This window comes from Canis lupus, chromosome 36 (assembly GCF_011100685.1).
Source record: "Canis lupus familiaris isolate Mischka breed German Shepherd chromosome 36, alternate assembly UU_Cfam_GSD_1.0, whole genome shotgun sequence".
Lineage (NCBI taxonomy): Eukaryota > Metazoa > Chordata > Mammalia > Carnivora > Canidae > Canis > Canis lupus.
Window position 1 is genome coordinate 28,089,707 of NC_049257.1, and position 22,846 is coordinate 28,112,552.

Here is a 22,846-nt window from a genome sequence, read left to right on the forward strand (position 1 = left end):
TATATATATATGACATTGTCCTATATCTCTTGTATGCTGTGTTCTTTTCTTCTTTCTTTCTTTCTTTCTTTCTTTCTTTCTTTCTTTCTTTCTTTCTTTCTTTCTTTTTTTTCATTTCAGTTTGGACTATGTCCATAAACCTACCTTCACATTTTTTGATTCATTTTCCTCAACTCTTTCAAGTCTATTAATGGGTCTGTTGAAGGATTCTTCATTTCCATCATTGTGCTTTGATTTTTCGCATTCTGTTTTCTTATTCCTTGTCATTTATATCTCACTGCTGAATATTTGTTTGGTTGTCTAACTTTTGCATTAGAGCCTTTAATTTGTAATACTTATCTAAAATTCCTTTAAAAGTCTGATTGTTTCAATAGCTCTGTCAAATCTGTTTCTGGCCATGGATGATTATTTTGTCTTCAGAAATATTTATTCTTACCTTCTCATGTACCTCATACATTTTTTATTCAAACCAGAAATGGTGTAAAAGATAGATGATGTACCGATGAATAAGTTTAAGCTTCTAAATGAGCACACCTTGGGACACCTGGGTGGCTCAGTGGTTGAGCATCTCCCTTCAGCCCAGGACATGATCCCAGAGTCTTAGGATAGAGTCCCACAGTGGGCTCTTTGCATGGAGCCTGCTTCTCCTCTCTCTACCTGTGTCTCTGCCTCTCTCTTGGCCTCTCTCTGTGTTTATTCTCATGAATAAACACATAAAACCTTAAAAAAAAAAAAGAAAAAGAAAATGAGCACATCTTTCCTTCTACTAAGTCTTTTGTGTGAGATTTTATATTCACCTAGTCAGGAATTTGACGTGGTATGATCGTTTTATTATAATTGTTATTCTCAATGTTCCAAAAGATTCAAATTCCTAAGGGATTCTTGTGATTAGAGTATGGGCTATTTGAAATTTCTGCTATATCATTTGTTTAGTTATTTTCACTCTTGACTTTAGATATTCCCTTGAATTTTGTCCCCAGGGAGAACTTGTCTCTTGCAGCTCTGCCAGTTGTATTGCACTGTTACTTTTACTCAGTGCTCTTTTGAGAAATGGTGTATGTGCAAGGAGGGTGGGGTAAGGGGTGAGCAGAGTGGTCTCTAGTGAGAACTCCAATTCTAATTAGGCAATCTAAAACCAAGTATCACTGGTACGGCTCATAAAAATTTCCTCCCCTCATCTGGAGGCAATATTGGGCCTATCATATGTTACTATTCTTGATCCAAAAGCAGAGGTTTTTATTTTGTTGTGTGTGTTATGTTTGTATGTTTTGTTTGTTTATTTTATTTACCTGTTCTCCTCTCTCAGCTATACTGTTTTTCTGTTTGTCATAAATCCATAAAGATTGTTGCCTTTTCCTCTGTAGGTTAATTGTATTTATAGAGGATCTGGATGGCTCAGTGGATTAAGCATCTAATCTTGATTTCAGCTCAGGATCCTGGGATTGAGCCCCATGTGGAGCTTGAGTTCATCTGGAAGTCTGCTTGAGGAGTCTCTCTGCCCTTCTCCCCCCACTCACCCATGCACAAGCACAGGCATGTGCGTGCTCTCTCTTTTCCAAATAAACAAACAAACAAACAAACAAACTCATTAGCGAGGAGAGGTGAGATGGGTCTAGTTAGTTTTGCAGTGGTTGTTGCTCCCCTCATGCAGTCATCCTCATGATGGAAGCTTTCCCTTGATTCTTCCTGAGACTGAATGGTTAGTAAAATATCTATGGGAAAAGCCTGAGAGATGTTGCAAATTCCCCATCCTCTGTCTGTGGCTTCCAGCAATATTCATACTGTCACCCTGGCTTATATCTGACCTTTGGGAATTTGGTAAAAATGACTAGTTCTTTCTACTGATTAATATGACATAAGTGACATCTATTTCAGGTAAGCACATGTTTGGGAAGTGTTTCTACTTGCAAGAAGCCATCTCTCTCCTGATTTTGAATTAGATGTTGGATTTATGATATCAGGTCACTGGTTGGGTCAAGAAATGTTATTAAATGTGTTTGCCCAACTTTTTTTCTGGTTGTGAGAGTGAGAGCAATGTTCTTTTTAGTTATCTACATCTTTAAGCTAAAATGAAGTGTTTATGTTGTGAGAGTTCTATTTCCTAATATAATTATATCTAATTGGAGATCACCTTAAAAAGAAAAGTTTTTAAAGTGATAAAAAGACCATAAAAATTGTTCGATAACCTATATCAATAATTACATTAGATTGAGGGGTTACCCACTTTCCACTCATATTACATATACAACTTTTCAACCCAATTCCCAATCTATTGTCCTTAGTGGGTATTGTGTACAATAGACTGCAAGTCTCCATTTATCAGAAAATACATAATATGCTTTAATAATTATAATGAATAAGGAAATATTTCAGCTACCCACATTTGCTTATTTCACATATTCTGTCTTAGAAAAATGTGTTTTATACAGGGATTTTATATCTTCTGTGGATTACACTTTATTGATCTTGAAAACTTTTAATCAATTTATATTTCATTTTGAAAAAGTCAACAAATTAACCATAATCTACTGCTAGATTGTTTTTTATTGAAATTCATGTAATTTATTAAAGTAGCAAGTATCATATTGACCTTTTTAGAAGTATAATTGAGAGATGGCAAATTACTTAAAGCTCTTATTAGATTAAATGTGATACCATATAAAAATATGTAATAAATTAAGATTATTTATTTTTTATTTTACTTAGTATGTTTCCATACTTAAAATAAATCATCAGTGTTTCAAATAGGTTGGAAAATTTCAATTGTTCTTGATTATACATAAACAATCCCAGGAGAATTTTATTTTATACTACGATACTCATTTATTTATAATTATCATACTTAATTAAGTTAATAATTTAAATTATTATTAAAATATCATATGATATTACAATATCATTATTTAAATATCATAATTTAACATGGAGATATAAAGGAATTTAGTATCAATGAGGTGATGGGAAATAAATTTAATTAAATGTTTAATAATTATTTCCAGCAGCCAACAGAGATAGAAAATTTGAATATATTGATTACAGACAAGGAGATGAGTCAGTAATCAAAAAACTCTCAATGAACAAAATCCAGGACCAGATGGCTTCACAGACAAATTCTATCAAACATTTAAAGAAGAGTTAACACCTATTCTTCTCAAACTATTCCAAAAAATAGAAGAGGAAGAAAAACTTCCAAATTCATTCTATGAGGCCAGCATTACCTTGATACCTAAAACCGGATGAAGGTACCACAAAAAAAGAGAACTGCAGGCCAATATCTTTGATGAACATAGGTGCAAAAATCCTCAACAAAATATTAGCAAACAGAATCCAGCAACACATGTAAGAAAATAATTCACCATGATCAAGTAGGATTTATGCTGGGTATACAAAGGTGGCTCAATATTCACAAATCAAATCATGTGATACATCACAACAGTAAGAGAAAGGATAAAAAACCATATGGTCATTTCAACAGATGCAGGAAAAGCATTTGACAAAGTACATCATCCATTCATGATAGAAGCCCTCAAGAAAGTAGGTTTAGAGGGAACATATCTCAACATAATAAAGGCCATATATCAAAAGCCCACAGTGAACATCATACTCAATGAATAAAAACTAAGCACTTTCCTGCTAAAGTCAGGTACAAGATAAGGATGTCCACTTTCACCCCTTTTATTCAACATAATACTGGAAGTCCTAGCCACAGCAATCAGACCTTGAAAGAAATAAAAGAAATTGGTAAGAAAAGTAAACTTTCCCTATTTGCAAATGATATGGTAATATATATAGACAACTAAATACCCCACCAAAACACTACTAGAACTGATAAAAGAGTCAGTAAGGTTACAGGATACAAAATCAATGTAGAGAAATTCATTGCATTTCTATACACTAATTATGAAGCAGCAGAAAGAGAAATTAAGAAAATAATACCATTTACAATTACACCAAAAATAATAAGATACCTAGGAACGAACCTAACCAAAGAAGTGAAAGACCTGCACTCTGAAAACTAAAACACTGATAAAAGAAATTGAAGGGAACAAAAAGAAATGGAAAGACATGCCACATTCATGGATTGAAAGAACAAATATTGTTAAAATGCCCATACTACCCATAGCAATCTACACATTTAATGCGATCCTTATCTAAATATCAATAGCACATTTCAAAGAACCAGAACTAACAATCCTAGGATTTATACAGAACCACAAAAGATCCCTAATAGCCAAAGCAATTTTGAAAAAGAAACATAAACCTGAAGGCACCACAATTCCAGACTTCAAGTTATATTACAAAGCTATAGTGATCAAAAAAGCATAGTACTGGCACAAAAACAGACACAGAAATCAATGGAACAGAATAGTAAAGGCAGAAAGGAACCCAACTATTATGATCAATTAATCTTTGACAAAGCAGGAAAGAATATCCAAAGGGAAAAAGATAGTCTCTTCAACAAATGATGTTGGGAAAAATGGAAGCAAATGAAAAAAAAAAAAAGAAAGAAAGAAAAGAAACTGACTACACCATACACAAAAATAAACTCAAAATGAATTAAAGACCTAAATATGAGACATGAAACAAATCCTAGAGGAGAACAGACAGTAATCTCTTTGACATCAGCTGTAGCAACTTCTTTCTAGGCAATTGAAACAAAAGCAAACATAAACTATTGGGACTACATCAAAATAAAAAACTTCTTCACAACAAAGGAAACAATGACCAAAACTAAAAGGCAACTTACTGAGTGGGAGAACATAATCACAAATGATATCTCTGATAAAAAGTTAGTATCCAAAATATCTAAAGAACTTATAAAACTGAACATCCAAAAAACAAATAATCCAATTAATATATGGGCAGGAAAAATTAACAGACATTTCTTCAAAGAAGACATCCAGATGGCCAACAGACACAAGAAACGATGCTCAGCATCATTCACCATCAGGGAAATGTGAATCAAAAACACAATGAAATATCACCTCAAACCTGTCAGAATGGCTAAAATCAAAAACATAAGAAATAAGTATTGGTGAGGATATGGAGAAAAAGGAACCCTCTTGTATTGTTGGTAGGGATACACACTGGAAACTTATGCAGCCATTCTGGAAAAACAGTATGGAATTTCCTCAAAAAGTTAAAAATAGAACTACACTATAACTCTAAAATCACAATACTGGGAATTTATCCCAAAACGCAAAAATACTAATAAAGGGCTACATACACTCATATGTTTAAAGCAGTATTATTTACAATAGCTCAAGTGTCTACAAAAGATGTCACACACACACACGCACACACACACACACACTCAGAGGAATATTATGCAGCCATAAAAGATGAAATCTTGCTATTTGTAACAATATCAATAGAGCTAGAGAGTATATTAAGTGAAATAAGTCAGAGAAAGACAAATACCAAAGGATTTCACTCATATATGGAATTTAAGAAACAAAATTAAAGGAGCAAAGGGAAAAAACTATAGAAAAGCCAAGGAACAGACTCCTAAAAATACTTATTTATTTATTTATTTATTTATTTATTTATTTATTTACTTATTTATTTATTTGAGAGAGAGAGAAAAAGAGAGCAGGGGGAGGGGGAGGGGTAGAGGGTTAGGGAAAAGCAGACTCCCTGCTGAGTAGGGAGCCTGACCTGGGGATCAATCCCAGGACCTGAGCCAAAGGCAGGCACATAACCTACTGAGATACTCAGGTGTGTCTCAGACTCTTAATCATATGGAACGCATACGGTTACTGGAGCGCGGGTTGGTTGGGGGGAATGGATGAAATATGTGATGCGGATGAAGGAGTGCACTTGTCCTGATGAGAACTGGGTGATGTATGGAATTTTGAACCATTATATTGTAACCTCAAACTAATGTAACACTGTATGTGAACTATACTGGAATTAAAAAAAAAAATTGGTGTCATATTAGGAAAAAAACAATCATTATTAGTAAAACTAATAGTCATAATGCTCGTGTTCCTTCCATTTGACAGAAAGGCATCAGGTGGTTAATTGTGTGGATTCTAAACCCTAAGTGGATGAGTTCAAATTTCATAGGTAGCTCAATAGTTGCCCAAACTTGAGCAAATTTCCTATAAAAATATCCTGTGTCTCAGTTTATCTTTCAAATTAGGATAATGATAGTATCTACTTGCAGGTTTGTGGGAATGATTAATAATTTAATCCATATCAAGTATTTACAGAAGTCTTGAATAGATGCCATTGTATGGTTGCATCGTCTCGTTTTCTCGACTCTTGAGTATGTTTGATACACTATGTAAAAGTGTTCAGCATCAAGAACAAGGGCTGGTTAACATTCAAAATTAAGTGGTAGCTCAATTCTTAGGAAGTCAAAGTTAGTTTTTCAAGGCGGCAATGAGTGAAATGACTGGTCCTGAATATCACTACCCTTTATACTTTTCTTGCTTCTGTAGCTACTGTCAGCGTCCTTTCCACTGCCAGAGGTGTGGCTTTGCCCTATTACTTTCCAAGATTCAGAAGCTATGATCTCTCCCTCTAACCCCTGCAATGTAAATTAAGTAGGCGGTTTTTAGTTTATGAAAGAGCTACTTTCTATGCCCATTCCTGTATCACTTTACGAATTTCCTAAGTATGCCTCCCCATAAGAAATGCAAGTAATTATTTTGGCCCTTAGTACTTTGTCTCTATGGCATCAGATCACTCTGAGCACTCATTTAATATATATTTATTGATTTAAGAAAAGTTCACTGAGCAATCACAATGCATCAAGAGCTGAGGAACATGTTGATTATGGGGAGAAACTTTTGATGAAAGAAAAAGGAAGGGTGCATAACATATGGATTTTAACTTTGTTTTTTTTTTTTAATCTTTTTTTTAATTTATTTATGATAGTCACACAGAGAGAGAGAGACAGAGAGGCAGAGACACAGGCAGAGGGAGAAGCAGGCCCCATGCACCGGGAGCCTGATGTGGGATTCGATCCCGGGTCTCCAGGATCGCGCCCTGGGCTAAAGGCAGGTGCTAAACCGCTGCGCCACCCAGGGATCCCGGATTTTAACTTTGTTGAAGCAGTGGAGACTTTATTTTTTAAAAAGATTTTATTTCTTTATTTATTCATGAGAGACAGGGAGAGAACCAGAGACACAGGCAGAGGGAGAAGCAGGCTCCCTGTGGGGAGCCCGATGCAGGACATGACCTGAGCCAAAGGCAGATGCATCAACCACTGAGCCACCCAGGCTTCCCAACTTTATTTTATTTTTTAAAAATATTTATTTATTTTTAGAGAGAGAGAGAAAGAGAGCATGGTGGGGATATTCAGAGGGAGAGGGAAAGAATCTTGAGCAGACTGCCATTACCCCATGGGGGCCCCAATCTCACTGCCCTGACATGACCTGAGCCAAAAATCAAGAGTTGATGCTTAACCAACTGAGCTACTAGGTTCCCTTCAGATTTTATTTTAAAATGGAGAAAAGTAAAAAAAAAGTAAAAAAAAATAGAGAAAAGTACAGAAAAACATACTAAACTCAAATACATGAATAAATGCTAATGGCAAATATTTAGTCTATTTTCTTCTTCTTCAGTATTTTTAAATATAACAACTCAATTACCAACACATTAGAACTTTCCTAGACCCAAGAAATAGCTATATATATTTCTATATTATTTTCAATGCTTACAATTTTATATGTAACTTAAATTATTTATCAACTAAAGCTTTTTTTACCTTTATGTTTTTGACACCTATCTTGATTGATAGCCAGCCTTTGTTGATCTACGAGCTTTGATATCTGCACCAATTTCTAAAGCTTCTATCCTGACTTCTTGAGATCTTACAGTCAGCATCCATTTTGCTCTTCTCCAACTTGAACCCAATCTCTGTGTTGTGGATTTTATTTGTTTGTCCATTAATTCTTCTCAGCTATGGCTTTTAAATTTAAAGACTGCATACTTATTAGTTCAATATATTTGATTTGCATGTGGAAGAGGGATTCTTCTTACTATAATCATTCTATCTTACTGCTTAAAATTGGGCATCATTTGAAAATATTTATTGTGGCACCTTCAGGTATATTGAATACAAAATGCATGTTTTTTTAACATGAGAGGTGAAAATGGTATCTGTGATCATGTAAATTGTCTACATATATTATCTTCTGCAAAGAAATCAATTTCATGTGTCTGAAAAATAAATACTGTATTAGCAGGAAAATCTCAATAAGGGAAATCAGAGGTGTTCTTAGGAAAAAGTGATGACCTAAATTCTGGAAATGAAATAAATAAGGTTTTCTTACATGTGTACATATCATACACCAAAATGGAATGTTACCTTTCTTTGTAATTTATACATAGCAGAAAATGTTAGCCTCTCAAATGGAATACTCAGAGTTAAAAAGCATGAGGGCTTCAACTAATAAAAAAAATGTTAGATTCAATGATAAAAGTTTTAGCATTTTTATCAAAATACATTAAAAACAATTGTAAAGCATTGGCAACATGATATTCACATCTTTTGGAAATTCCAACTATGTAAGATAAAACAAGGCTGATTTTGTAATTCCAGAAATGTCTGTTATATAATTGATTCATAACGTAGAATGGTGATGCAGCTTATATTTTGCATTTGAAATGAGGTAAGCTGATATCTGGCCTCCCATATTTTTAAGTTGGGCTGTATACAAGCATATTGAGTCATTACATTATACATGCATACTTTAATTATAAAATTTAAGTATGTATTCCCCATGAAATATCTATTAATAAGGACAAGAAAGGGAAACTGTAGTATCTATCAGCAACTTATAATTTTGCCAGCACTAAAAAGAGGATAAATTTTGTTGCAGCTCACCTAATTGTCATTTTATTTCACATTTTTTATTAATATGAAGGTTAAATAATGTCTCTCCTTCCTGGGATCCCTGGGTGGCGCAGCGGTTTGGCACCTGCCTTTGGCCCAGGATGCGATCCTGGAGACCCGGGATCGAATCCCACGTCGGGCTCCCGGTGCATGGAGCCTGCTTCTCCCTCTGCCTCATTCTCTCTTTCTCTCTGTGACTATCACAAATAAATAAAAATTAAAAAAAAAAATGTCTCTCCTTCCTTATCTCCTTTTTTTAGAAATTCAATGTACTTTCAATTTGATTCATGTGATTATAGAGGGATGTTATTTTCTCTTTGACTATATTCTACAGATAGAAGCATTGCTTGTGAACTTAGTAATCTAGCTATAGAATAAATCGTATAGTTATAAAATTTAATTATCAGTCAGATGAACTAAGTAAATACCAAGTTGTTAAGTCTGTTTCTCGTTTTGAAACGGTTCTCAAATGTGTCAAACAGGAATTTATTTTAATAGATATTAACCACAAATTCTACACAATTGTATTGTGAATACACCAAAATATCATGCAATTTGTATAAATATAAACAACCACACAACTGAAATAAGAGCTCATTTCACGGCTAGTTACCTTTTCTTTATTGTAGCTTTTAATATCTCTATATCATTATATCATTGTGTTCTTTTTATTTATATACTTTAAAATTAAGTGTGTATAGGAGATGTACAAAATGATAATTTGATATACGTATAGCGAAGTGACGATTACAGTCAAGCTAATTAACATATCTACTGAGGTCCCATTTTTTGTGTATGATGAATGCGCCTGAAATCTATTTCTTAGAATATTTCTAGTGTTTATTACAGTATTACTATCATTAGTTAATGATAATGTTAATGACTCATATTACCAATTATGCTTTAAAATAATAACCAGACCACTGTAATTTTGGTAAAGAAAAGAGAAAGGTAAAAATAAAACAAAAACACGGGTCTCTATTTCAGTACAAATTGTATTATTTCAACCACTCTGTAAACACTATGGCAATATATTTTCTAAGAATTGCTACTAGATGTTTACTAATTATTAGCATAGAAAATGGCTATAATTTTTCAAGTTGTAATTAGTTATGGTGACTGATTCAGATCAAGCACTGGGCCGTCAGCTGTCTTAGATTATGAATGCAAGACATTACTTGCTCTCTTCCAGTCAAGGCAATTCATTAGTTATGCTGTTTGAGAGCAGCTGTACCCTTTGAGATGTGATTTATTCAGATTCCCTCACTATTACTGCAGAAGCATGGGGAGATAAGTGATTTGATGAGGCTACGTATTTACTGTCAAATGCCATTATGTTTTGAATGTGCAGTAGCAGTGATAGGAAGTTTGTGTTTTTAAAGCAAAGGATTAAGTCAAATGAAGAAAAGCACACAAAATCTAAACGTGAAAAATTGTATCTCCTATACTGAGGCGTGCAATTTTCAAAGGACGTAATAGAAAACACCACACTTTCACTTTGCCATTTCTGTTTATATATTAATTGTGTAGAATAGATACATTATGTAAAACGTAAGGATAGAAAACACAACTTGTTGAAAATATGAATTGTCAGCTCTCTGTTCACTGAAAATAATTATAATTGCCCCATAGCCATTGCTATAATCAATTTATGCACACAGAGTGCTCAAAAATAACAAATAAAAGAGAATTTGCCTTGAACTATGTATCTAGACAACTTGATTTTAAAATGCCTTCCTGCAGTTGTGTGGTGTAGGGTAAATAAACAACCCAATGTTTCCTTACAGCGTTTCTCCAACATCCATCTATAAGGTACAGAACAAAAATATCATCAGAAAGCTTGGATATATTCTAGCGGCTAGAAACCTTGAGAGAAAGCATTTAAATGTCTCCTCATTGCAACCCTTTCTTATCATTCTGGATTTCTAAGAATGTGCATAAATATACAAATAAACACAAATAGAACTTTCTAGTTGAAAAGAGCTTCTGATGCCACGTTCTACTTTCCCTTGTTTCAGCCTCTGCCCCCCTGAGGCCCTCCCAAGTCCATGGACTAAGTTTCTGTTCATCCTCGTGCTTGACAGCACTGACGTTACCCTGTGTACACAGAAAGCCACTTCCATGTGGCTTTTCACGAAGCCGTGTGGTCCACGAAACAGCCAGGGCTTGAACACTGGTTCTCTGACTGTGTGCCCAGTGCTAACGGGATTCGATCAGGGTCCTTCATGGGGGAAATAAGAAAATGGTCCAAAGACTGAATTTCCCAAACCTCTTAATAAGGCATGCAACCTGAGGGTTGGGGCACGGCTGTCACTGTATGAAACAGCAGATCTATATGGAATATTTACAGTAGTCAGCTTGCCCCATAAGCACCACATTTATGCACAAATGGGTTCCTTACCCCAGGTTAGACTTTTATTTTTTATTTTCCTTTTTCCAATAAAATAGCCATCTGTCTCTTTCAAGTGATCTAGAGATTAACAAGCAAATGATGGTGCCTGGAGGGTGGAAGAAACAGGAAGACACACACACACACACACACACACACACACACACGCACAGGCTTAGGTTGGGGTTTAGAGTTTGGTAAACCACAACTATAATCACTGAAATGAAAAAAAAAAATCTCAAGCAGACTTTAGAAACATTTATCACAGATTCTTCTAAGCTCAAAATGCTGAGCTAAGAGCTCTGAGTGCAGCATAGTCCTCAAGGTATAATTTCTGGAGGAGAAAACATACATAAATATTTACAATACAGTAAATTAGAAACATACAAGTTGATAAGAGATACAAAAAAAAAAAAAAAAGGTAATTAATTCAGCCTGAGGTTAGCCAGAGTATTTGAACTAGGCCTTGAAGGAGGAATAAACATTCAATGAAGAGAATCAGGGTGGGGAGACCACGAAATGGTCCCTGCAATAGGACACTTAAAAAATCTGTATTTTTAGAAGTAATAATCATGATAATAGCTGACATTTAACCCCTCGATCCGTGCCAGGCACATATATAACTTACATTTGTCTTTATTTTTGAAAGTCTGTTAACATGTTGTGTATTGATAACCCATAACAGTTTTCTTAACTCATTTAACATCTCAACAATCCTGGGTTTGGGGTATTGCATCTTGTTATATGCGAGGAAACTGACCCAGAGGGGAATTAAGTGATTTTTTTTCAGGATCCACACACCAAAGCAAATGGCAGAGCCTTTGTTCACATCTTGTTAATCTTAGTTTAAAGCTAAGTTTGTTTTATTTTTTTGAAAAAAGATTTTATTTATTTATTCATGAGAGACACACAGAGAGAGGCAGAGACACAGGCAGAGGGAGAAGCAGGCTCCATGCAGGGAGCCTGACGCAGGACTTGATCCTGGGATCCCGGGGTCACGACCTTAGCTGAAGACAGACGGTCAACCACTGAGCCACCCAGGGGTCCCCAAAAATAAGTTTTAAGAGCATATGACCCTGCTTCCTTTAGGGGAATACATAAAACCATGACTGTTACCAAACATATTCATCTATACTTCTCATCATTAAATAGAGTTAACATTAAAACCTGAAATAAGGATCCCTGAGCCATCATCAACATGCATACCTATTTACAAATAGGAGTTCAAGTATTTAAAATAAACCTCATGAAAAGAATGGAGTAAAATATGTGACAGTTAAATTGCTTTTTCAGTTGTTGTTAACTTAAAATAGATTTACAAATAGAAGGAATATTGTGAAAACTTCATGATAATCACAAAGTAAAAACCTACGATACACACACAAGTGTGAAAGAGAAAAGAATCCAAGCATGCCCCTATAAAAATCAGCAATTCACCAAGTAACACACCCAGAAGGAAAAGACAGAAACAAGAGAACTATAAAAGATAAAAAACCCACAAGATTGTGGTATATGTGCCAGTGCCTATCAAAGAATCAATGGTGGCTGCCAAGGGCAGGTGGGGAGGACGGAATAGAGATGTAGGTCGAAGAGTCCACGCTTTCACTTATAAGATGAATAAATCCCACAGATCTCGTGTACAGCATGATGAATAGAGCTAATAACATGGGATCATGTACTTGAAAGTTGCTGAGAGTAAATCCTAAAGGTTCTCACCACACACACAAAAATACATAAAGAGTTAATTGTGTGACGTGAACGATGTTTTAATTATCTTGATCTTGGTAATAATTTCACAATGTATATATATATTGACTCATCACATTATAGACTTTGAATTCATACAATTATATTTCTCAATAAAGTTGAGGGGGGGAGAAAAAAAAAACCTAAACTGCTCTTATATTCAAATTGCAACATTTTGTAATTCTTCTCACATAAAATTAGAGAATCTTTAATCATCACTCAGATAAAATTAGTAAACTTATTTAAAGTTTTCAAGGAAACTAGTAGAAAATGAAGTATCATTATACAAAAAAAAAAAAACACTTTTTTTTTGCAGCAGATAGCTTCAGGAAAAACTAACTTCCTCTCCATTGAAACATCTTACATATAAAGAAAGTAAACTTGAATATTAGCAGTAATAACTCATAGAAAGCAACTCAATGTCTTTAGTGACAGGCAATCAAATGTTCCCATCTGTAGACTAGATATTAACGCTACATAAGAATATTAATTATATGTTATTCAATTTAGGAATGCTGGTAAATGACAGCTTAAATTGGTGATTCTTTCATGATGGCTCTACATTCTAGAAGAGAAAAAGATGATATAATAAAATGAGAGAAATGTTTTTTCTCACCATTTGTCCACTGAACTACGAACAGAGCATAGGAACAATTCTCAGGTCAACACAAAAGTCATCAAAGAGGGGCCCCAGGGTGGCTCAGTAGGTTAAGCATCAAATTTTTTATTTCAGCTCAGGTCATGATCTCGGGGTCCTAGGATGGAACCTCCCTTGGGGCTGCAAGCTCAGCTGCGGGTCTGCAGGAGGGTCTCTCCCTCTCCCTCTGCTCCTGCCCCTGCTCCTGCTCACACTCCCTCTACCTCAAATAAATAAATCTTTTAAAAATATTTATTATAAGAGATCCTTTGTTGGATTATGTGTAGGAGATATTTTCTTCTGATTGTACCTGGCATCCTTACCTCTCTTCTTGACATATTTGAACAAATGGAAGTTGTTAATCTCAGTTAAATTCAGTTTTGTGTGTGTGTGTGTGTGTGTGTGTGTGTGTGTGTGGTTTTTGCGTCCTATGTAAAAAACCTTTGTCTATTAAGATGAAGGCATTTGCCTCGCCTGGATTCCAGGCACTATATGGTTTTGTATTCATATTTAGATGCATGACTTATTTGGAATAAATTTTCAGATAAAGAGTAAATTAAAGGGGAATACTTACACTTTTTTCAAAAAAAAAAAAAGCATAGTCAATCATTACAACACATTTTTTTTGGAAAAGAAATTCTTTTTCACACAGTACCAAAGTGGGATTTTGTGATAAATCAAGTGACTGAATACATGTGGTCTCTTATGGGCCATCTATTTTGTTATTTAAATGTATTTTTCTTAAAAAAAAAATAAGAAAGAAAGAAAGAAAAAAATCTATTTTCCTATTCTTATGGTAATCCCATTTTTTAAAAAGATCTGAACATACCATGTGATATTAGTTTTAAGTGTACAAGGCAGTGACTAAACTTGTATACGTTACTCAGTGCTCAACGCACTAAACCCCTTCACCTATTTCACGCATCCTCCCTCCCGACTCCTCTCGGGCAACCACCAATTGAGTCTTTATATTTAAGAGTCTGTTTTTTACTTGTCTCTTTTTATCCCCTTGTTTTGTTTCTTAAATTTCACATATAAATGAAAAAATATGGTATATGTCTTTCTCTGACTTATTCCACCTAATATATCCTCTAGATCCATCTGTGCTGCTGCAGATGACAAGATTTCATCTTTTTATGGTAATATGCCGTTGTGTATACATACCACATCTTTATCCATTTGTCTATGGATGAAATTTAAGAAGTAAAGTAAATAAAAAATAAAAGGCTGAATATATCTTTAGAGGCATATTAAGTGACAGCAAACAATGCAGAAAATCACAGACACTACCTTATCTCTGTGTCTACTCTTAGTCTTATTTTATTTATTCTACTTATTCTAAAAGCCTTTTTATCTTTTATTTTAGCTCCTTTCCTTATAGTTCATCCAATAGAATCTGCCATTTAAAATGTTTATGCCGATATTTATTGAATACTCAATAAATGATGGAAATTATTCTAAGTGATTTAAATGTATTAAAGTCTCAGAAAATTTCCAATTGCTATTATTATCTTTTTTTTCAAAGTGGGAAATTGAGGCATTAGAAAACTTACATAGTTTAGCCAAGGTTATGTATCTGGTAAGAAGTTGAGCTGGATTTGACTCCACGAGCCACAAATCATTAATTATACACACATTACACATTACATATATGAATGCATAGATAGAAGATGAGAGAGAGATTGAAAGAGAGCCAAACACAACCACGTTTGTGATTATAAAATGCTTTTGAGCTGAACTAAAAGTTCAATACTATCAAAGCCAAATTTGCTTTACAAGATACCCAGACTAGCTCTTTGAAGTAACCACTATGGAAAAGTAGACAAGACAATTCCTGCTTGCCCCACTGCTTCCATGTTCAATTATCTCACCTGAAAAATTTTTAATCGAAAAAAAAAAAAAAGAAAAAGAAAAGAAAAGAAAACCAAAAACCAAACCAAAACAAAAAAATGGAAGCTTGACCTCTTTTGGGTTTTACAGCACTGAAATACTTCACAAAATGAATTAGATCAGGGGAAACCATTGTTATAGGAAATCACTGATGAATGGATTTTATACTAAGATGATTGGTTTGTCTGACTTTTCTCTCAAGATGATTCATGGGTTGGCTGCTCACATTAGGCATCTTAGAGCAGAGAGAAGTGTCAAAAGCAGAAATGATGGACACTTGGCAAACAGTTTAAATTTGCTTTTGGTTTCGCACTGAAATTTTTTTTGATAGCAAGTTTAAAAAAATGGATGCAGTTGTTTCTTTACAGTATTTGTCAATGTGTCTAGAGGTCTCCGAATAGACTGACTGACCAATATTCAGGTTCTACCACAATAACAAACTCATATCTAATCTGTAAAGCCTGTCATTCAAAAAACTAAGAAAACAGCTTTGTTTAAATCAGGTTGTTTTATTGTTCCAGTGAGCAAGGAATCAACTAGCTAAGTAGTATTTTGAAATATGAAAACCATAAAGAGAAGTGGTAAGCTGACATAAATCTAAACTATCATAATATGTATTTTACAAAATGTTATTTGGCAGAAATATATTAAAATGTTGATTATTTAAAAAATTTAATGATAGCTGATTTTCACTAGAGATAATGAGAATTGACATTTTAGAAATTAACATTTTCTTCATAAGGACAATCTTTGTAAATTGCTATACGCTAATTGAACAAGTCATTAATAGATCTATTTAAAGATTCTATTATAAGTCAGCAGATGATATTGTTATTACATAATTAGGAAGATACTACTATGTGATGTTAACTTTTAATCTAATGAGATGTCCATGCCACTTATATGATTATACTGATATATTAAATCTAAACTACAGTTTTTTAAGAGCTACAAACCAAAAATATACTTGTATAATTCTTAGATAACTAATTTGCTTCATGCTAGATATTCAAATATTTTTTAAAACACTGGACAGATTCTGAATATATCACTGAGGCATTTGTTGTCACTATAACAGGCTTGGGTATAGCAGTATTAGATATCATTGTGTATGTGGGAAGTTGTTATGTGTACTAATTTTGTATTTCGTTTATTAAGTACTAATTGAATGGTGTGCCCATTAATGTATTAAAGTTAACAATCTTGTTTACTCCAGATCTAAGTAACAAATAAATGTTTGTAACCCAGATATTTATGCTTTGTATTTTTTCTAAAGGCTATCATACTTCAAATAGAAATAGAAATGTTTAAATAAAAGTTTGTCTATAATTATATAACCTGATGATGGAAGGAATCAAATAAATGTATAAATAATTATCCTTGGTAGCTGATTTCTAGCTTTAAATCAGGCCATATAATTTATTTATTAATATTTTATAAATTTAATAAACATTTATAAAAAATAAAAAAATCCATCATAATTTTGAATATATATAAATATTTTAAAAAATATTAACATATGGACTTTACTGAAATAAAAATAAGCCACTGTGAATAAACAGACATATTCTAGTATGAAATGCTGTTCAATGATAGAAAACTTGTTAATATGACTCTATCACAACCGTAGTTTAAATAATACAAAAAAATACAATACAACCTGAAAAATTGACTCCAAAAACATTCCACATCAATTATTCATTATTTTTTTTACAGAAACTTACATGTATTTATTCAGAGTATAAAGTCTATTTTAACAAATAATCCTCAAATATCAGTTGCTTAAGACAAAAAGGATTATTTCTTCTTCAAAATGTTCAATGGAGTTGGGGTTAGGGGTGCAGTAGGACCAAGTAAGAACTCTCTCCACAAAGCTTGGAGGAATCAATCTTCTTTTCAGTAGGTTCTCTCCAGTCCTCAACTGGATTTTCTACATTCAAGCGACATTCAGGGAAGGGAGGAGAAAATGTTTAAATACACATCTGGTTATAATCACCTAAGCTCCAGGCCATATACAGAACTGTGCTTATGTGACAGGTAGTTACACAACCCCATCTAATGCAAGGGGCCTGGGCAGTGTCGTCTAGCAGTTCACCAAAGCAACAAGAATGTGGATATTTATGAACAGTTTAGTTACTTTCTGCTGCACCAGAATTATAGGATGATGATTTTGATATAGTTAGAAGTATATAAATCATTAGCATATATCTCATACTAGAGACATTCCCAGTAAGACAAAAATGAAAAAACAAAGTTTATTATCGCAGTGGCTATTCAATCTTTTTTAAAAAAAGGAAAAATTTTAGCAACTGAGAGGAAAAAATAGCAATAAAATTATCATTATTTATTCATGTAAGATTATTTGGAAATTGCCAGGAAAACATCTAGAAACTAATAGAAGTAATTTTTTAAAGAAAATAAATTAATCAATTAAAAATATGTATTTACAAGCAATAGTTCTCCTATGAACTTAGTCCTTTAAAAATCTACCTCAAAAGAGATATAAAAAAGAAAAAATATAAAAAAGTTCAAAGTTACTCTTTGAACTTAACAAAGATATATTTTTTTAAAGATTTTATTTATATATTCATGAGAAACACAGAGAAAGAGGCAGAGACATAGGTAGAGGGAGACATAGTGCTTCCCCTGCTGGGACCTGATGTGGGACTCGATCCCAGGACCCCAAGATCACACCCTGAGTTGAAGGCAGAAGCCCAACCACTAAGTCACTTGGGTGTCCAATAAAAATACATTAAATAAGTGGAAAATATGTCTTATTTCTGGATTGGAAGTCTCATTTGTGTGATAAGATCAACAATTTTTTGTAAATGTTTTACATACATAAATCAAATCCAAAAACAATGAAATCATGTAGGTGAGATGATGGGAATCTAACAATATAAGTGTAAAAATGATCTGGAAACAAATTAAGTAAATGTGAGATAGAACAGTCATGATGCAATATTTACTCTGCAAATGTAAAGCTAGTGGGAAAAATTATACTAAATATTTATGTCATCTTATGGAACAGAATTTCTCAAAATGTTAAAAGAAGAAATCACAAACAAAATATGGAATCGTAACTATTTTTTGTTATTTTATTATCTATAAAATGTGCACATATATAATATTGTCATTTAAAAAACAATACTAGGGGTGCCTGGGTGGCTCAGTGGTTGAATGTCTGCCTTCAGCTCAGGATGTGACTCCAGGGTTCTGGGATCGAGTCCCACGTCGGGATCCCTGCATGGAGCCTGCTTCTCCCTCTGCCTGTGTCCCTGCCTCTCTCTGTGTGTCTCTCATGAATAAATAAATAAAATCTTAAAAAAAAATAAAAACCAAAATAGCTAAACATTTGGAATTTTATTGAAATATATTCATATCTCTCAATATATTTATACATACATGTTTTACAAACTGAAAAGAAAATATGAAGACAATTAGAATTAGACAACAGATAGTTATGCCTTTTAGCTATTCATACATTTGTCATGGAAGAAAATGATTTTCATTTTTGAGAGATCTAAATGTAATCTATTTCTATTGATTACTAAAATCCTTGTTTTCTCTCTATTCTTATATTTGTGATAATTTACGATACTTGAAAGTAGCATTTTAAGAGAAAGCATCAAATTGTATTGATTGTGTAATATAGTTCTAACTTACCCAGTTTTAGAGATTTAGAACACAATCAATTTTTCTTGTTCAATATTTTTTTAAAGTGTTCGAAAGACACCCTCCATGTGTCACGTAATTTTTCAAAACCTTTAATGTTGGCCATGATTGCAACAGGGTTATTTTGGGTTGCTCAAGCTCAGCATTTTCATACTCTCTTCCTCTCTCTTTTAGACAACACACGTAATTTGGGTTTTAAATACCACAGGGAGAAAATTATGAAAACTAGAACGAACTAATATATACAGAAATGCATTGTTAATTTTATCTACAAACAGGCCACTCCATCTGTTCAAACATAATGCTCAAAACCAAGGAATATGTTCCAAACCAAAGAGCATGATATTTGACAGATGGAGAGGTCTGTAAGCCTGTCTGGAGCATGGAATACTATAGAGTTTGTAGCAGGGTCCAATTTTCCACACTAAATGAAATCTAATCGAAATTTCTCCCCAATAAACATCAAAATCAGCACCAATTTTACCAATTGCTATGCACCATAGACCAACTCATCTTATCTATTTTCTTTCTCATACACGAGAAACCCGTAGCTACTTTCTGAGTTAATTTTTAATTTTCATGGTTGTTCTCCTACATAAATAAGTACAAATGCCAAACATATTTCATATAAAAGTCACTAATGAGTCAAACACAGGATGACTTACTCTATAGCATAAAAATATCATGTGAGTGCTATTTTTAGAAAAACTAATCATCTAAGGATCCTATCATAGTATAGAAGATTTGGAAAAAGCTATGTTAGGACTTTGATCAGTTTCTTCAATTTACATCAGTAAACAACAAAACAAGAAGCCAGGATATTTAATTGTCTTCCCTAAAAGCATGCAGCTGGTAAGAGGCTAAATAAGATTTCTCTGTTCTCATCCAGACTTTTGTTCTAAAATCCAGCATTCCGATGTGTACCAAAGAACATGGGAGAGTACCTCATTGCTGTTAACATTTCAGGGTAATAAATCAGAAAAAATAAAAAACTTTGCAGAAAATGTCATTGCTAGGAACTGTGAATTCCACATCTACTTATATAAATTAATCATAGGCTTATCAAATTGAGTGTGAGAGCATACTGTGAGAAATGCATAAATAAAATATATTGATATACGGTTGAACCTTGAACAACATGGAGGTTAGGGGCACCAACCTGTCACACAGTCGAAAATCCACATAGAGCTTTTGGCTTTCTCAAAACTTAAATATGAATCGTCCAGTGTTGACAGGAAGCCTTACTGATAATATAAAGTGTTGATTAACACATATTTTAATGTTAAATGTATTTTATGCTGTATTCTTAAAGTAAGCTAGGAAAAAGGGAAATAATATTAAGAAAATCATAAGGAAAATACATTTACAGCACTAATCAGTAAAAAAAAAATGTATAAATGGACTTACACAGTTCAAACACATGGTGTTTAAGAGTCAACTGCACATTTATGAGTGTCACATATTTTAAGTACCTGAAACTAGAACAGAGTTCAATATCTAACCTCAAAACTTTTTAAAATTCAGAACTATTTATGACTTTGCGTCTCAGGAAACATAGCATCATTTAAACCACACTTCTAGCTGTGCTCAGTTCCAAACCTGGGTAGGTTTGACTATGCCCTGTCACCTGTGGTGGTCCTTTGAGCAGGCAAGAATATTTTATAACAATCTCAGAAGGCATTCGGGTTTAACAAGAATTTCCACTGGGAAACTCTAAAAGGAGCTCACTTCTTTCTTCTTCAGAGGTACTATAATTACCTAAGAACTTGAAAGGGAGCAGAATTTGCCACCCGAAAATATGCCTGTTTGTCCTTAAGATCATCTTTAGCTGGTTATTTTTTTAAAACTGCCGACACAGAAAAAAAAAAAAAAAAAAAAAAAACAAAAAAAAAAACTAAAGACCAGTAGAAGTTATCCTTCTGTTAGAGAAAACTACATTCATAATGGAATGGTCTATTCATCAGGGTCTCCATCTTTGAACCAGGAAGATGAAGAAGCTAAATGTCTAGTAATTTATCAACGGAGAAAGCATGGACTTCAATCCGCACAACCATACCTTCGTTTCCTTTTCTTTGCCTGATAATCTCCCATAACTGGCTCTCCCACTCTCAACATTTTCTTTCATCTTTAATCTAGAAGTGGTGTTTAAGATGGTGGTTTGGGCCATTTTGAGGAGTTTCTTATTTTTCCCAGGGATCTTCCAGGAAGATACCCAAGAAAGGCATCTACAGAGGGACACATGTTATTAGACTGTTGTTTTTCTCCTGTTAATCTGTCTTTTATTACAAGTGGGTTTCAGGCAAGAACATAGAAGGGTAGAGAGAAAGTTATTTCCTCTCCTGCGAAACTGCCTGTTCTGAAAATATTTCCTTTCCCTCCTCTGAAAGAAATTGAATATTCAAGTAACTTGGCCATAAATTTAAAGCCTGAAGTACTTGTTCTTCATTTTTGGGGGTATAAAAGCTTTTATAATATTATGCAAAATTCAGGTAAAATCAGTATTTTATAGACATGCTTGAACTGTCCCATCTACTTTTTCTCCAGTCACGAAATAAATTATTCTAGATTTTCTCATCAGATATTCCACCACTTAGTGGCTATATTATTATTTTGATAGGCATTTATTTGGCCATGTCATTCCCACATAAAATGCTCTGAATATTCTATCTTTCAAATCTACATGGTTCTATTAAATGCTATTTTGTGTCAACATGACCTGCCTAATGTCATACTCTCGAATTTTGATTCTGAGCTTAATTCTCAATTATATGAATTTTTACTGGAGCTGTAACTGTCTACGCCAATAAAAATTAATTAAGAGGGTGTTTTTTAGTGTCCGAGTAGCTCATCATATACTTCTTTAAATATCAATATAAATCCTTCTTCTCTTTTTAGCTCCTTGAATATTAATATGTTTTCACATCCTTTATTCACACATTCTTACATTTTCCTTCTAATTCTTAACCTAGCATGTATCTGGCAATTGCTATTGCAAGGTTGTGTATTGAATTTCAACTTTAACCTTGAGTATGAGAAAATAAAGCAGACTCAGAAAGAGACGGTAAACTTCCTTGGCCAGGAAAAAAAGTCTTATTTTCATCCACATCACCAAGTTGTCCCTATGCTGACCTCTCCCCCAGAATTTCAGAGTCATAAAAACAGGTTTCTAACTCATCCACTTGCAAATCTACCAGACATCTCAGTCTGAAGGTTAGGTTTAGGTGGTATAGTGTAGCAGGCATTTGAGAAATAGGAGAAAATAGTAACTTCAAGCACAATGAAATGGAGTGGGTATTGCTAAGGTCAATAGAAGCTCTAATAAAAGAAAAGGAGAAGTGGAGAAACATTAACAAGCCATTGAAAATTAAGTATGAAAGCCAGGGTGGTGTCCCGGGAAGGGGAAAAAAAAAAAAAAAAGCAGAAGTTCTCATCTCTTAATCTGGGAGGTGCTGAGAAGGCTACATTGAGAAAACTCAGCTACTAATATGAGTCACAACCACCATTCCAGATGTTTTAGTCTTACTACAAGAGATCCTGTCTATATGAAAGAGCTAGAAATATGCTTTTATAAGGAATAGGCATGTATTACAGGCATATGGGTTTTCTTTTCCTGTCTGTAAGGAAGCATCAGCGTCCTCACCACATGGCTTATAAAATGTCA

The 22,846-nt window shown here is 33.7% G+C and overlaps 1 long non-coding RNA gene across 1 annotated transcript in view; it reads left to right on the forward strand.

Annotated features, from left to right (window-relative positions):
• The window catches only part of LOC111094291, a 50,197-nt gene extending 41,194 nt beyond the window's left edge, over window positions 1-9,003 (forward strand). Inside the window, exon 4 of the long non-coding RNA XR_005384866.1 lies at window positions 8,880-9,003. This is a non-coding gene — a long non-coding RNA (uncharacterized LOC111094291). The remainder of the gene's footprint in view (window positions 1-8,879) is intronic.
• The last annotated feature ends 13,843 nt before the right edge of the window (window positions 9,004-22,846 follow it).